Genomic DNA, 16203 nt, shown 5'->3' on the forward strand with positions numbered 1-16203 from the left:
TGGAACCACATCTTTACTTTGTCTCTCCTGCATTTAATGTTTACAGCTGTTGAAAACTTCTTACTATCTTTGCTAATTTCAAATACAAAAGTTTCATGGAGACCCAAGGATGCTATTTTATTTTGTTGGCTATGTGGTTGTGTGAGTAACATTTACATTTTTCTGGAGTAGTGACTGACTTAATTGGTACATAAGGAAACCAGACCTATCTTTACGGCTCTTTTTCTGTGTGCTCTTTATCCAAATGTACATACTTTATAAGTTTACCCTTGATTTTGTAATTTTTCAGTTCCTGTTGCAAGTTTTTTTTTTATCTGTTGGGTACTTTTGTCTGTACTAGCTGTTAGGATGGCAAAGCATTCCTTGAAAATAGAATCAAAATATATTTGGTAATGCTGTTATAATAGAGCATACCTTTCCATGCATCCCTTTTCCCCTGCCAAACACCTTTGGCTCTAGGAGTAGGTTTTCTCTGGTGAATGTTTAACGTTGGTATTGTGTTATATTGGAATATCCCGCAAGCCTTTTGGGTCTAGTTTGACCAAATCAATGCCAAAACATATATTAGCACTTTAATTGCTCTCTAGTTGAAGAATACAGATGAAATGGCCCAATCCGGCAGCCATGTTTTATGTTTCCAAGAAATGTTATGTTTGAAGTCAGTCTCATGTTCACTTACAAGACGTTTTGGAATTTGCTAAACATTGCTAATAGGTTTTTATATTTTTGGGCCTTAAATTAGTTTTGTAAAACTGTTTCAGCTGTGCACTCAGATTGCTTAAAAGAAATCATGTAAACTAGTGCACTATGTTGGCCATATTTGTCTTTACAAAATGAGTATCAATTTCACAGGGTTTACATAAGCAAGTAGGTGTATGAATGCATGCATTATGGCCTGCTATTGTTAAGACATGAAAAATTACAATTGTGAATGCCAAACAGGTTGTGATTGTTACCAAAATATTGAAATGGAGCCCCTTTATAGTTCCGTAACACGTTAACAAGTATTTTCCTTACATGTAATTGATACTGCCCATTGCGGATGAATTCAACAATTTACAGAAGTGTCATGCCTGTCAAATATGGTTTCTAGATATAGAGGATTCCTTTATGTATTTTAAATGGTGGCTGTTAATTACAGACTACTATGTTTTTGGCATTCACTATTGTAGAACTTGCATTATTAATGAAAAGGCAATATTGATGTCATTGTATTTCTTTTCCTACCATTCAGGAGCTCTCACCTATTTTCTCTTAGCATGACAAACATTCCTGAGGAGTGGATATTTTCAAAAGTTAATATTTGTCTCTCCATTGTTCTTAACACCTACCAGGTCATTGGCGGGAATTAGTTCACATGTTGCTGATCACAAAGGGGGAGGACTTCTAAAATGGTTATATTTTGCTGTTCTTCAACATGTAATTATTTGCTCCCAGCATGTGCCTTTCCTAGGAAGATTTTGTATTTTGCCCTTCATGGATGATTCCTTGCTAATCTAGTTAGATTGGTTAATTTTGCTTGATTGACTTTATAATCTGCCATGTAAAATTGTGTGATGCCTCTGTTAATTGAATACTTTAAAAAAATCTTTCTAACTATGTGGAATTGACCCAAAATGACCTATGCATAAGGTATTTGTCTGCAACATTTATTTGAAGCATTTATTTAGAGCTGCAAGTAAATAATGACCACATACCGTTAGTCCATCTTTAATTTGTGCCGGATATTTCACAGTGAAACATATATTACCTATTTAAAAACCTAATCCTTTTTCTAAATATCTGAAGACCTATTCCTTCCAAATGTTTTAATCCATACCGGTTTGATAATGTGGTAAATAATAAGTACACTGTCTAAGTTACATTTTGTTTTGATACTGAACTTCATTTTAACAACCGATGTTTTATGTATTTTTAAACATTTGTCAAAAACCGGTTTGTTACTTGCGATGGTGATGTAATAAGAGATGAAGTATCAACTCCGTGATGGATTAATTAGTAACACCATAGAAGGATAGTTTGCACAATAAAATAAATATAAATTACACCCCAGACACTTGTAGGAATAGGAGCATGAAGTAGTGGAAGACTTGTAAACATTATTTTCTGCAATCCATGTCTTTTGTACCTATTAACAACTGTTATTTCGAATTATTGCATACTTGTAGTATTGTGATACTTTCCTTTAATCATTTCATAAAATACTTGCACTTTGAATTTTTGCAAAAAAAGATGCTTTGGCATGTGATAAATCAGCTGTTTTAATGTTTACTTATATAGAAAAATAACTCAATAAGGTTAATCCCAAGATTGTGAATATGAAAAATAATTGTATACATTTCCTGTGTTTTTGATTTGAAGAAATATAGAAGTATTCTATTTTCCCTTGTTCTTTGTCTGATTGTGTTGATTGATGTATGATTGTTTTCTGGTTAGCTATGTATGAAGGACTTGTGCAAACCTATAATCTACTTGGGTTTTGAATTTGTGTTGAGTTAGGGCTGAATGTGTTAGTATGAAATTCTTTTCAAATCACAATAAGACTACATTTATTATTCTCATTAAGAATGAAGTAATAGCTGGGTAGATGCTCACAGTATCTTGGATAGTTTCAAAGATTTGAACATTCCTATGGCTAAAATGTAAAATATGTATATAGTGTGTCAGGCAAAACAAATACACTTCTTGAATTTCAATACCTACATGTTTACGGATATGTTATAAGTATTTTGACTCCCAATGTTCAAATGTTTTGGTTTAACTGTTTCAATGGAGTGCCTTTAGTCCTGCATGCGGTACCGTGTGGCGAAACAGGAAGCAACACTGCATAAATAATTGTTGGAGAACTTTAATACAATGAGTATCTATAGGTGTCCTCATATTCTGTTTTTAAATGAGGTAAATGTACTGTTTAAAATTTTAGTATCCTATGTTTATTTTAATTGTGAAAAATGCAGTAGTACAATCACATCAGTCTCTAAGCTAGAAATTAATAAACACTTTGAGATTTTAAAAAAAATGAGTGCTTGATCAAGAACACTTCAGTGAGATTAATAACTTTAAAAAATATATCATTCTTACCTCTAACAATATATTGGAGTACATAAATCATCCATATAGCACATACATTGAAATGTGTTAATTTGGTTTTATATGGTGTAATGATTAATAACCCAAACCGCCTTGGTGAATATCATTTCTATAAAAGTACCAAAGTCAAATTTTGCCCAACTGATTATTATTTTTTTTGTTGAAAAGTACATCACATATTGCATAACATAAGATAAGTCAAATTTCCAAACATTTCCATTTTATACAAACATTTCACATATTCTTTACACAAGCTGAAAGAAATGTTGCGCACACACACATAACACACACATTTAAGTATTTTCCTCTGTTTCATAAAAAAAGTTTCATGGCATTGTATGGTACCAAAATAGTTATTTTGTCACATTACCTTTCAAGCACCTTCAATAAGCTTTTGATACATCAGTTAATGTAATCCAGTTTAATAAATAAATATTGTATTACCTGTGATTTAAAAAAATCTTTCCATCAAATGAACTTTTAATAGGTAATATTTTTAATAATATGCATGCATTCGCTTACGTGTACAGTAAGTGCAGGAAGAAAATATATTTCTTGTCAGCTCTATTGAAAGCATTTAACCACTTGCAGAAAAGGTTTGTCAGCTTTGAGAACAGACAGTATGTAAATGATTAAAAAAAAACGTTTAAATGTGTCTAGCACCCTTTATCTAATTAACCCTTCACCAACTTATTTTGAGCATGTAACTGTGCCATCTCTGTTTTAATTGTGCAATGCAAAGTTATATGGTGCATCCCTATTTCTTGGTTGTAGTAGCGTCTTCATCTTCCCCACTGCCAAGTTATTATTTTTCTTTTTTACTGATTGGTGATGAGAGGCCTAGAATGTGTCATATACTGAGCTAATGTGTATGGGCACTTTTATGTTTGTGATTGTGCTGTAGGACAAATGCCCACTTTCAGGGAATGCAGATTTTATTTGTGTTGAACTGTTTATTGATACATACAACGCATGTGACTAAGGGCTTTGGCAGTCAGCTACATTCTGGTGTTTGAGGCCTAAGTTGTTTCTGTCCCCTGCATATGTTCCACAAATCAGGCTGATTACTAGTCTCACTAAATGAATTCTTCATCTGTTATTTATAGTTCCTTGATAGATAACTCAAAAGACCTGTCTCACCTTTGGTCTCTTAGACATTGAACTGAATTAGGAGCTTTAGTAGGGAAGAGTTTTACCCTGCACTGATTGTATAGATAACCCAAATACAAATTGATATCATAGTCCTGGAACTAGAGCGTGCCTGAATGGCCTTGTGCTTCACAGAAATAATGAAACTTCTATCCTGATGTTATTTCTGAAAACTATTTTGAGAATTCGGATTACTACAGTAGATCTCTTGGAAATCTGAGGAAGATGGTTGTGTCTTTTTTTTGCATGTGGTAAAGAGTCCATAGTGGGATGTAAATATGTCTTGTGAATGTTTACCCAAACATGCTAGAGACATTGTAACAATGAATTCGGTATAGATACACTTTCATGCTCCTCGCAGATTGTGGAAGAAACCGTTATTCAAGTTCAGCAGCTTCATCCTCATTTGAAGGTTTTGGCTTTAGGTCAGGAGTAGACTCTTAGTACACGGAGTGGCAGGAGTGGCAGGAGCGCCAGGAGCGCCAGTCTTTCCCCAGTAAGATACAACATGGTTTATTGAAATGTAACAGAATATTGTCTCTTTACTGTCTTTGTGGCATGTTTAGGAAAACCATCTTTAAACATAGCTTTTCCGTGTCTCTGAGGCAACCAGAGGAGCATGAAAATATGTGCATCCTTTAGAAGTTGGAAGCATTTTCTTTTAATAAATAACCCTTAATTCCTCTTTATCTCGGCTGTAACTGATTATACTTCTAGTGTACACTGACCTCACTTTCTAGTTTTCCCTAAAAAGTCAGGGAACATAAGGCCTATGTGCCTTTTTAAATGAATGCCCACTACATTTATATTATTTACCCAAATATTGCAAAAGTAAATATTGTGGAGAGAAAGGGTCTCAGCAGACTTAAAAAGGAAACAAACTGCACTATTGCCTAGGCAATTGTAAGTACTTTGGGTTCCTTTGTCAGAAGGCTTTGCTTCAGAATAAAGCAATTTAAGATATTGATTCGATAAATGCCAGTTCTTTGAAACGGGCATCCCTCCTGCATTGCAGTTGGATTCCTACATTAATTACAACTTTTCTAGCAATTTACTAGGTTTTCTCAAATAGTTAATACTGTCTCAGTCTCATCGGCTGTCCTACACAGTTTATAAATATAACCCCCTCTGAAGGAGCACTTCATCAGTTGGTCAGAGAGATGGTCATAACCTGTTCCACTGATTTGTCACCACCCGCAAAACATTTTCCATGCTTCTGGAAATCTGATGTCGTGATGTGTAAATGTGTATGTTAAATGCTAGAAAAATGAGACATTACCTACTTTTGAATAATTCCAGCACTTTTAAATTCATAGTGTATTTGATTACCAATATCTAAACCGCTCCCCTGTCTCCAATATAGCCAGTGTTATACTTTTGTCCAACGTAACCATATTTTATTGCTGTATTAGATGGGCATGAAGTTTGTTGCTACCTTGGGAATGCACTTTATTCTGCATGGCTTCCGACAATTTAACAGAGAAAGCACATTTTCCATTTGCCTAAAACGTACACATGGTTCTGTAATGAGGAAGTCTAACAATGAAAAGTGCCCTTTTATAGGGTAACTTTACCGAAGTCCCAGCTTTTGAAAAGTAAAGTTTTTGTTTGTTGAATCTGATATTTTGCATCTGGATATGGAGAGTGACTGCACATGGACACTTTAATTTGCTTGGAATTGGACTGGAAAAAGTATGAAAGCTTTGGACACTGCACCTAAACTATTGACTTTGGATTCTAACATTTGATGAATGAATGTACCGGGCTAGTCTCATAATATGTGGTTGGAAACTAAATTATGTGTTCTAATCTATTTGTATTTATTTTGACTGTGATTCAGATTTTATTTTGTAAAACAATCAGAATGCAGGGTGTGTATGTGCTAAAATAGTCTTTGTTAATAAATCTAATAAAATATAAATCAATTTTTGTAATTAAGTGACATTTTGGTCACTGTATAGATGTATGTTTGGCTATAATCAACTGCAAATAAAATTATTCTTTGCAAAATGTTACTTTTTGAATTCATTATTTGCTGAGATTGGCATTTATTATACTGCAAACCTATATTACTCTTTCTGCCTCAGACATGGCCAACTGCTGATGTTGCTGTTTATCCAAACAATGTGGGTCTGCCTGAAGTGAGACTGGCAGAGACTTAATTTAGTTCACACAGGTGCTGAGGAGTAGCAGCTTACATTACACTATCAATGGCTGTAGCAAAAACTTTTAAAAACTTCCATCCATGTGGCAATTTAAATCTCCTTATTGATGTCTTTAGAACATACCGTTTGTATGTCATCTTGGTGGTCTGCTATGGGTCTTTTTAGAGTTTTCAGTTTTTAGTGCCATTCTCTTGTCACCACCATGTATATTGACTGATATTTTTTATTAAAAGTGCAGAAAAGTACAGCAATAATAAACAAATTCTAGGAACCTTTACTTTCTGTATGCACGAAAATATTTCCTGGGGAGTTCAAAATGAGTCAATTATTATTTAAATTTTGGCAAACTTCCAACAGGAGTAGAGTGTACATTTTATACAGTCTATGGTCCACAATTCGAAAAGTTGCCTAAAGTTTAATTTTCCCGTCCCATATATTGTCACGACTATGAAAATTCGATAGAGGTAATTATTTTTATTTAACTGGCAGTGCAACACTTCGGCATTGAAGTGTCAGAATAGACTGCCTGTTATTGCACTTGCCGCATTGCCACTCTGCCGTTGCTGCCAGGGGACTACATCCCCCATTTTCCCTCGCGGCTGGAGCCGCTGACGACTCTCTGAAGTGCCAGGAGGCGCTTATAACCTGCTCGGGGATCCCGCAGCGTGGAAGCCCGTTATTGCACTTGCCATATTGCCACTCTGCTGTTGCTGCCAGGTGACTACATCCCCCATTTTCCCCTGCAGCTGGAGCCGCTGACGACACTCTGAATCGCCAGGAGGCATATATAGCCTACTCTGGGCTCCCACTGTGCGGGAGCCCATTATTGCACTTGCCACATTGCCACTCTGCCGTTGCTGCCAGGGGACTACATCCCCCATTTTCCCTCGCGGCTGGAGCCGCTGACGATGCTCTGAAGCGCCAGAAGGCGCGTATAGCCAGCTCGGGGCTCCCACAGCGTGGGATCCCTTTATTGCACTTGCCACATTGCCACTCTGCCGTTGCTGCCAGGGGACTACATCCCCCATTTTCCCTTGCGGCTGGAGCTGCTGACGACGCTCAGAAGCGCCAGGAGGCGCATATAGCCTGCTCGGGGCTTCCACAGCGCAGGACGCGCCTGGGCAAAGGGCGGGCCCGTCCGCAGCCAGTTGAAGCCGCGTTGGGCCTACTCTTTTGGCTGGTGGATCTGTTGGACCCTTCGGACTTGGCTACTCTACTGTTTTCACCCGCTCTGAAAAGGACCAGCCCAAGTGGACGTTGTCTGATCTCTTGCAGTCTTAAGGTACTTTGTTTGATCGATCCTATTTACGTGGGGGTTAGGTGGGCACTATGGGCAAGAGGAAAGCTGAGGAGGGAGGTCGGGGGTAGTCCATAAAAGGAAATTAATAAAGAATGCTTTTTCGTAAAAAAGGGGTATTTGAGCGTGTTGATAGCCTAATGTCAGATTTTGAGGTCTTACTTGGACCACCAGGCTCGAGCTGGCCGTCGACACCTACTGTCCAGTCCGATACATGTAACTATGCCGTGCCCAGGCGCATTCCCTCTATGTTCAAGAAGACTCTAGGATCAAATCCAGTTTCACAACGGCTAACTATTTCAGTGCCTACTCCTAACCGAATTGCTAGTGACAATACTGCCCTGTTGCTTTTAAAAGACTTTCCTTGAAATAACAGATTTACGTTGCGCCTTGCCCTGCCCTGGATGCCCCCCTTAATAGCTTGGACATCTGTGTAACAAACGAAAGCAGGTTGACTGGCCTACCTTCCGAGAGTCAAGGGTATAGCTTGGATACCGTACCTACTACTGTATCTACTACCCCAGTGTTCTCCTTGACCCAAGGCAGGTCTCTTAGTCCTATGATTGGTGCCGTCTCTGGTGTGGACTCCCCCTGTAAGCCTCCTGAGATCCAGTTATTAGACCTGGCCCAGGTAGTAAAAGATCTAAAAGTCCCTGTCAGTAGGCTTTCTGACTCCTCGTCCATGGCTCTTTTCAAGATACATCAGATTAAGAAACAGATAAGCCTTCCTCCCACTAGTCCAGCGGTAGTCTCGGGGGGGGGGGGGGGGGGGGGGAGATCGGCTAGTGTTCCTTGAAGGCCGTCAGAGGGGGCCACTGGACCTAGTAAGGAGGGAGGGAGGGAGGAGTTCACAAAGACTACCATGTCACCAAATTGTGCATCCGCAAACTAAGCATGAGAGGAGCCATGAACAGGCTTGCAATATCGCCCCAACTTAGACATAGCCATTGCACCCCATTGTGCACCCTCTGTCTCGGATTAAAACACCCAACCCTATTATAAATACCCCTATGGCCATAAAAATGCAAAGGTAGTATATCTAACAGGTGTACCTAAACTTTTATTTTAACACCTGGAGAGAGGCTGAGACCACCTTAATTAATAAGAGTATCCAAAGGATCTGGCATGTAAGAGGGTGCTGTTCAGTTATCAGGGAGGATATCAATGGGGCATATAGATGCCAAACTAAGGGATGCCCCACGGATGCCATAGCACTTACATTATGTCATCAAGAATTAGCTGAAAATTTGGTGGCATTCGATCTACGCACTCAACGTTTACCAAATTCTAACATCCGTATTAAACATTCACTCCCTGGGGCAATTCCACCAGCTTCCCCTCTTCCTGACAATTTACCTGACATTAGATCATCTCTTCGGTAAATTGACTGACTACCACACTCTATCTCCTGTGTAGGGAAGCAAGTACCTCCGGAAAGGAACTTCAATTCCCAACCAACTTCCATTGTTCAAGATGACGAGTATTCACTTAATTCAACTGCTCCTAGCCCCAGTGGACACAGAGAGGAGAGATCCCTAGTAGAGAAGTCAACTGATGGGACTGGTATTTATTGTGTGCCCCCACTTGCTTTACATCAAACATCCTTTTTGTCATGGAACATCCCAGGGCTTAGGTCCAAAACTGTCTCTGAGAACTGGAACAATTTTATAGAACAATATGAATCTGTTTGTTTCAGGAAACTTGGTCTGTTGCTCTGATTTATTTGTCCAGGGTACCTTATAATAATAATAATAATACCGGCATTTATAAAGCGCGAACAGCTACCTCACAAGGAGGTGTCCCGGCGCTGAGTGATCGTTTTTCCAGGTAGGAATGGGCGGAGAAAGGGGAGAGAGTGTTTAGTTATTCTGGGAAAAGAGCCAGGTCTTTAGCTGCCTCTTAAAACTGGCTTCCGTTGGAGCCAGTTGGATGTTGACCGGTAGGGCGTTCCAGAGTGTCGCCGTGCAGGCAGAGAAAGATCTGCCTCCGAGTCTGGCTCTCTTGGCGCGGGGGATGGAGAGCAGGTTTCGTGAATTAGAGCGCAAGCATCTCTCCTGATAGTATCTGGGGAGTCTAAGCTTTAAATAGGAGGGGCAGGTCCCCTTTTGGGCTCTAAACGCCAAAGTTAGAGCTTTAAACTTGATTCTGCAGGCTACAGGGAGCCAATGCAGATCGCGCAAGTACGGAGAGACATGCTGTTTAAAAGGGATGTTTTTTAGCAGTCTCGCAGCCGCGTTCTGCACGATCTGCAGTCGTTGCACCAGATATTTGGGTAGGCCGAGGTAGAGGCCGTTTGCGTAGTCCAGTCTGGAAGTGACTGTAGCATGGACCACCGACTTGCGACAGTCTTCAGGCAGGAGGGACAGAAATTTGCGAAGGTTTCTTAGTTTATGGAGACAGCACGCAGAGACCTGCTGTATATGTGAAGAAAAGGAGAGACTCTCATCCCATCTTACTCCCAGATTTTTCGCATTGGTGCTGGGTAGAGGAGGGATACCCATTTCGGAGGGCCACCACAGACTTGGGGGGGGCCGAGTATGTTTGCCAAAGAAGATGACTTCCGTCTTGCTTGCATTCAATTTGAGTTTGTTTGCATTCATCCATTTGGCAACATCTCGCAAGCATCCCTTCATATTGCTGAAGGCTGCCTCTGAGACGTCCGAGAAGGGGAAAATTAATTGTGTGTCGTCGGCGTATGAAATCGCCTTGACACCCCAATTAGCAATAAGGGAGAAGAGAGGAGCCAGATAAATATTAAAAAGTAGTGGACTGAGGGCCGAGCCCTGAGGGACACCACACCAGAGGGGTTTAGGTTTTGAGGAAAGGGGGCCCAAGGCTACTTTCTGGGTACGATCCGTGAGATAGGACTGTAGCCAGCCCAGAGCCTTATCTTCCAGGCCTGTGTTTTTTAGCCTTGACAGTAGCCTCACATGGTCCACAGTATCAAAAGCGGCAGATAGATCCAGGAGCACCAACATAGCCGATGCTCCTGAATCTAAAGACCACCTGACCGACTCAGCCACTTCTATCAGAGCGGTCTCAGTGCTAAAACCCGCCCTGAAACCCGACTGGGTTTCATGTAGTGTGTCTCTTTCTTCTATGAACCTGTTCAGTTGGCGCTGTATCAGTTTTTCAAACATTTTGCCAGGGGCTGCTAACAGGGAGATTGGCCGGAGATTGCTCAAATCATCCGGGGCACCGTTTGGTTTCTTTTTTAAAGGCAGGAGTGTGGCATGTTTCCAGCAATCAGGGAATAGACCAGTTTTGATAGATGTATTCCAGATATGTAGCAATGAAGTGGCAATTGAGTCCGACATCATTTTCCATAGCTTGGGCGGGCATGGGTCATCAGGAGCCCCTGATTTACATTTTTGTAGTTCCCTTTTGGCCTCGGCGAGGGAGATAGGATGAAATTGAGCTAAGGCGGGGAGGGAAGCCACATTATCATTTGTGTCGGACATAATTGTGGGCTCGGGACTGGTGAAGGTGTCGTAGACTTTCTCGATCTTTTTATCAAAAAAGACCGAGATGTCCTCGCAGAGTTTCTCCGACGGAGTCACTTCAGTTTCAATTGCCCGAGGTTTAAAAAAGGATTGAACAATTTTAAAAACTTCCTTGCTGGATTGTTCAGCTTGCTGAATGGAGGTCGCAAAGAACAATTGTTTTGCTTTTTTTATGGATTTGTGGAAAACACGCAGGGCTTCTTTATAGCAAATTTTTGCTGATGTGGAATAATTTATCCGCCAGAGACGCTCTAGCCAACTTAACTTAACTTTCATATTCCAGCAATTACATGAAGAAAATGGCTTCCTTCAGGGGAGTTAATGATATGGATTCGTCAAGGTATTGGCCTTTCGATTCAGGAGCTCCCCTCAGTTAACCCTGTTATCCTGTCCATTCGACTGTTGTGCAGTCCCTCGAGAGTCCTTGACATCTATAACATATATGCGACAGGGGCTAGAGGTGGGAGGAAGTCTTAACACTGTAGAGGCTCTAGATGAGCTCCTAGGCACAAGATCAGGCGAATCCTGTCATAATTGCAGGCGATTTTAATACAACCTTTGAGCCGTTGGACAGGAAGGATAGTGACTTTACATTGGACGAGGATGCCGTCCCGGGTATTCCTAAATTGGAGTTAGCCCCAATAAAACGTTGGATAGAAGCAGGATTGCAACTAAATACACTGTTTAGAGAGAGGCCTTAGGGCGGCTAATGGTAGAACCACTTCGGATAGAATAGGCCATTTAATAATGGGTTCCAATCTAGCCTAATTGATTATATCCTCATAGATTTAACCTTATGGCATACACTAATCGATATGGCCGTTTTAAAACGAGATGAGTGACCATAACCCACTCTCTTCGTCTTTTACTCTTCTGCCATGGATGAATCTGCCCGTCCAGTTAATTTAGCGTCCACTAGAGACTTAGTGGTCAGTAATGACATGAGGAGAGTCAAGTGATCTAAAATAAGTAGTGATCACGAGGCATTGTCCATAATTAATAGGGATGTTGATGTGGCCATTGTTGCACTAGAGGCCCTTGCTGCTAGTGCTCAACCAATAGTCCTCCCTACTACCATCCACGCCTCGCTATTTGAGTACAGACCCATTTTTTGAAACCCTGTAGTAATAGAAGCACGTCAAAACAAAACCGACAAACTTGATATAACAAAGAACACAGTGTTGCTCGTAAATCCCTAGGGTTAGCTATTAGAACACAAACTTTGAATTCTATTAGGGAAGCTAGGAATGCATACAGATCTGCACAGAGTAAATCTAAAAGAGAGTGGTATGAGAGAAGGTGGCAGGAATTGAAGGCAGCCTGCACAAAAAGAAACCTGCAACATTTTTGGGCACTTGTAAAATGGGGTAGTGGGGCACACCCTCCTCCACCAGAAAATCATGTAGCCCCCGAACAATGGGTAAAATATTTTTCCCAACAGTATTCATTAGATGACACAGGGATTCCTGAATCTCCACTAAAGGTACCTAGCCACCAGAAGAGCATAGTACTGGAACCCTTGAAAGTAATGGTTGCTCTACATGCCAACACGGGGGAAGAGCCCCGGGTATCAATAATATTCCCGCAGATGTTTTTTTATATGATAGGGAAAAGTGATGCAGGTATAGAGCACTGCTAGTAAACGGTCTGGCCCAGGGTGCCCCATTCCTGATTCGTGGAAGGGGGCTGAGATTATACCAGTCTACAAGAAGGGGGATAGATCCAAACCTACTAATTATCAGCCCATTAGCCTTATTGTTTCGATCCAAAAGGTGGCGGCACGCCTTGCCTTGGGGAAGGTTCAAGAATGGGTCGACGATAAGAGTATCTTAACTCCTCCTCAGACTGGTTTTGGAGCCCACATCAGCACAGTGGATCAAGTTTTTAGATGTATTCTGATATACTGGCGGACAGTGGTGTTAGGTAAAGGAAGTTTGTATGCAGTTTTTGTCAATTTAAAATTGGCCTTTGATTCCGTTTCCCGCAGTGAATTATGGGAGGTGCTGCGGGATTTTGGTATGCAAGCCAATTTGCTGGTTTATTTAGAACTCCGCACGAGAGCAATTTTGCTCACATACGTTGAGGCTCTCTGGGAGAAATCACTGACCCATTTAGGGTGAATAAGGGAGTGCGCCAAGTGTGCGTCTTGGTACCCACATTGTTCTACTTTATTATTAGTGAGGCTGATAAATTCTTAGCCCATACACCCACTGACGTTTCGACCCTTACCAGCTCCAAGGTCCCAGTTCTTATGTTTGCTGATGACGCCCTCATTATTTCCAAGACTCCCAGTGGATTACAGCGTGCATTGGCCTTGTTTGAAGATTTCTGTGACATCAGAGGGCTTAAGATTAACGCCAACAAAACGTATGATACAAGGGTAAAAATCACTATGGAGGGGCTGGCTTTAGAGGAGGTAGATGCGTTTTCGTACTTAGGCATCACCATGGAGAAAAGAATGCAATGGAGTCCCGATATTGGTAGGATGGCACTAAAACATAGGCAACTAGCTGGTGCCTTAAGTAAAGAATTTCACCTGTCTCCGACCAAACCTGTAAGCCCCGTGTTACAGATTTATAATGCCAAGGTGATTAGCTCAGTTTTATATAGTTCGAAAATCTTGCACAGAAAACCATTGCTGAGAATGAGTTATTTCATGCAATCTCCAGCCCCCCCAAAAGCACAACCTCCCGTTGACAGAGAGTTTTCTGCTAGTTAAACCCCACCCCCATCTTGAACCATACTGGGATACTATCTCCAAGCCCCTTGACCGTAAACTCTACTTCCAATTTTGAGTCGTACCTTGCTTATAAAAACCTACACTGCAAATTGGTCAGAAGCAGGAGATAATAAGCACCCATACTGTGCTGAACACGCAGAAACGTACCAATATATTCTCTTTTTTATGTCCTGTCTACCGCTACCCTACGGAAGATTTGGCTAGTGCCTATTTGTAAGAACTTGGGCACCAGGCAAAGCAGCATAGCCTTAAGAATTCTGAGGACTGATTCCTTGCTTCGTTATGCTATCCCCCTAGCCAAATATCTAAAGTGGGTTTGGTGAATCAGATCAAAAATTGCACCAACCGAAAATACTTTAGCACCCTTGCTACCAGGTTCTCCCTCCGCTGAAGCATCAATTTGATCTTTGTATGGTGTTATTGAACCTCACAGTCCACATTTGTATTACTTTTATTTTAAATCTGTTTAATTACTTTTTAACTTTTTATGTGTATTATGTATGGAGTTTTATGAAACGTTGATTGTATTGGCTTGATATATTTGATAATTACCTTTTAATTGGATAACCCTGCGTTTTGAGGTTTGTGCCCCCCGAGTTGTGGTATCTTACTACAATAAACATAGTGCTTGTATTATATGGCTTATGACATATGAATTCTGTGGCGATCGCATTGATGACATTGCCAACTTTTAAATCCTCTAAGATTTCATGATTGATGTTGTTTGTTTTACCAGTGTTCATATTGATTTGTAGATCAATCCATTAGTCAAATTATGTAACCTGTGTTGCTTTTGTTTTTATGACAGTACTGTTGAAATAAACTTTGTGAAGTGAAGTAACTGGTGAAATCAAATACATTAGACTGGAAGAGGGCCCTGTTAACAGGCAACATATAGTTTTTTTTTCTTTATCGCAGGACATAGCTTTGCTTTATGAAAATGAGAGATTCCATAGTTAAGTTAATAGTCATCTGCCTTCAATGTATTTGAAGTTGAACGTTGTAACCTTCATTTTAGAGTTTCTCTTTGACTGAAGAGTTTTAGGAAAATGAGGATGAGTCTGTTTCTAACAAAAAGGACTAATGGTGATGCAGAACATTACCTACAATCCTGGATATCATCAATTAGACCTTTTGTAAGCATACTTGCATGTAGTTTGTGTGCATCCATCTAAAAGAGACCTCGGACATTTTACTAGCCCTTCTATTGATGGATACAATTATTTCACTGTCAAGTTGTTTGACTTCTTAGCTCAAATAAAATGACAAGTAAATCTCTTTGCTAGTAAGTGTCTTTTAGAATTTCTAGAAATTGTGGAACCTTGTAGAGCTAAATGCCAGTAAATGTCTTCTAATCTCTTTGCTGTGGATGTATTACATGTGCTGAGAAATAAGCAAATTATTCTACAGATTAATAAATGCAATGCTCATAGTTGCCATATGTGTGCAGTTTTACTAATCTGTGTATTTACATAAGCATGCTTGTTTTGCCAATAACAATTTGTATTTATGAATTCCTGCCCTTCTTTTGACTGGTTTGTCTGGGGACAGTGAGTCCATATGTTTTCCACAATTGCCAAGCATGCTACTAATCTTAGCCAACAATATATTGCATGCTGGTATGTTGGAATCCATGCTTAAATGAAACAAGCAAAACTCCAATAGTTCTAAGGCAAAGTAATGATGGCTAAAAAGCCCTGACTACATGAAGTTGTCACTCATGACATGGGAGAACTTGACAGCACTGCATTGTAGACGAGCCAGAATGGCTGGGTAAAGTTCAGTCTGCAACGTGACAGTTTTGACTTTGATAGACTGGTAGGACTGGTTCACATTAAGTCACATATAAGAATATTGACTTAAATTTAGCAGTGCTGGACAGAGTGGGTTACATCTATGAAAGTAATGGGACCCCCTCTAAAATACTAATTCACAGGTCAGGGAGAAGAGGGGAAAGAAATATAATGTAGAAACTACTCAAAACACACACTCCCTTATGACCTCTCTATTTATTTGAGGGTTTTAGCCTCTTACAGTCTATCATGGGCATAACAAAACACATTTACCTGTTATTTATTTCCATTCTCTTTTTTATTTGTCATTTGAATATTTTTTTTTCCTTTGTTAAATCTTTTAAACATTGTTATTATTAAAAAATACAAAAGGACATTTCTTATATACACAATTTGGCAACATGAGAAATAATGCACAAATTCCTATAATAAACACAATATGACCAGCTAGAGAACAACCAACAAT

This window comes from Lissotriton helveticus, chromosome 5_1, assembly GCF_964261635.1.
Source record: "Lissotriton helveticus chromosome 5_1, aLisHel1.1, whole genome shotgun sequence".
NCBI lineage: Eukaryota > Metazoa > Chordata > Amphibia > Caudata > Salamandridae > Lissotriton > Lissotriton helveticus.